The following is a 2,184-nucleotide window of genomic DNA, read 5'->3' as shown; positions in this document are numbered from 1 at the left end:
CTAGTTGTAGGATTTCCACTCAGCCAGCCTTCCTGTGGTTCTGGGTGATGTCCGTTCCGTCTTTTAGTTGTATTTTTGAAGTGGTTGTTTGAGGCAGCAAACTCTGGCGTTAACCTATGCCACCATCTTGGTTTTTCCTCCCTTCTCATCATTGAAGTTTTTATCTCTCCTTCTCCCTTCCTCTCTGAAATCAATAAAAATATATTTTAAAAAAAACCCCCACAATGAAATCCTTAGGAATAAATTTAACCAAAGAAGTGAAAGCTCTACATGGAAAACTATAAGATATTGAAGGAAATTGAAGAAGACACAAACAAATGGAAAGATACCTCATGGTATCATGGATTAGAAGAGATAACATATTTTTAAAAACATCTTTATTGAGTTTTAGAGAGAGAGAAAGGGAGAGGGATACTCCCACTGAACCACACCAGCTGGGTGGAAGAGTTAATATTCTTAAAATGTACATGCTACCCAAAGCCATCTGTAAATTTAGTTAATCCCTATAAAGATTTCAATGGCATTGTTTTTTTTTTTAAAACAGAAATAGAAAAAACAATCCTAAAATTTCGATGGAACCACAAAACCCCCAAATAGTCAAAGCACTTTTGAGAAAGAAGAATAAAGCTGGGGCATCATACTTCCTGACTTCAAACTATACTAGAAAGCTGTAAAAATAATATGGTACTTGCATAAAAACAGACACATAGACCAATGGAATAGAATCAAGAACTCTGAAATAAACCCATGTACATATGGTCAACTAATATTTGACAAGGGAGAGAAGAATACTCAATGGAGAAAAGACAGTCTCTTCAATAAATGGTGCTGGGAAAATTATATTTTCACATGCAAAAGAATGAAAATGAACCCCTATCTTATATCACTCACAAACAACTCAAAATGAATTAAAGACTTGAATGTAAGACCTGAAATTCCTAGAAGAAAACATAGGGACAAAGCTCCTTCACATCGGTCTTGGCATAATATTTTTGGATATGTCACCTAAAGCACAAGTAACCAAATAAAAAAATAAACAAGTGGGGACCATCTATCTATACTAATAGAAGAGTAATATGCTAATTAGACGGGGAGACCTTCCAAACGTCCTTCCGGACAAAGCCGGGGGCTTGGCTGGCCTGCAAACCATCCCCAGGCCTTCACCCAGGCCTCCCCGTCCCCTGGCCCAGGCTGCCCTGCCACCAGCAGGGACCCTCAGCCTGATGGGGGTGTGGCCGGCCTGAAAATGGCCCTCAGCACCTCACCCAGGCCGACCACACCCCCCAGTGGGAACCCTCAACCCGACGGGGGCATGGCCAGCCTGCAAACGGCCCTCAGCCCCTCACCCAGGCCGGCCATGCCCCCCAGTGGGGACCCTCACCCTAATGGGGGCATGGCCGGCCTGCAAACAGCCCTCAGCCCCTCACCCAGGTTGGCCCTGCCCCCAGCAGAGACCTTCCCACCCCAATCGGGGCATGGCTGGCCTGCAAATGGCCCTCAGCCCCTTGCTTAGGTTGGCCCCGTCCCCCAGCGGGGACCCCCACCCCGATCAGGGTGTGGCCAGCCTGCAAACCGCCCCAGGCCCCTCGCCCAGGCCGGTCCCGCCCCCCAAGGGACCCGACCCTGATCTGGGACCCCCTTCAGGGCAGACCAGCCAGCCCCCACCCATGCACCAGGCCTCTATCTATACTAATAAAAGGGTAATATGCTAATTAGACTGGATGTCCTTCCGGACAAAGCCACGGTGGCGGGGCCAAAGCAGAGGCAGTTAGAGGTGATCAGACCATTAAAGGAGAGCAGTTAGGGAGATCAGGTCGGAGGGGGAGAGCAGTTAGGAAGATCAGATCAGTGGGGGAGAGCAGTTAGGGGGATCAGATTGGAGGGGGAGAGCAGTTAGGGGGATCAGGCTGGCAGGGGAGGGATCGGGCCTCAACTAGCAGTCAGACATCCCCCGAGGGGTCCCAGATTAGAGAGGGTGCAGGCCGGGCTGAGGGGCACCTCCCCTTCCCATGCACAAATTTTGTGCACCGGGCCTCTAGTCCTATCCTATCTAACAATAGACAAACATGGTAATTGACCGTACCTTCGCTACTCCTCCCATTGGCTAATCAGCACAATATGCAAATTAACCACCAACAAAGATGGCAGCTAATTTGCATACTGCAGGCAGGGCGGGACAGCGCC

Source organism: Myotis brandtii, unplaced genomic scaffold (assembly GCF_000412655.1).
Source record: "Myotis brandtii unplaced genomic scaffold, ASM41265v1 scaffold165, whole genome shotgun sequence".
Lineage (NCBI taxonomy): Eukaryota > Metazoa > Chordata > Mammalia > Chiroptera > Vespertilionidae > Myotis > Myotis brandtii.
This window is presented reverse-complemented; position numbering follows the sequence as displayed.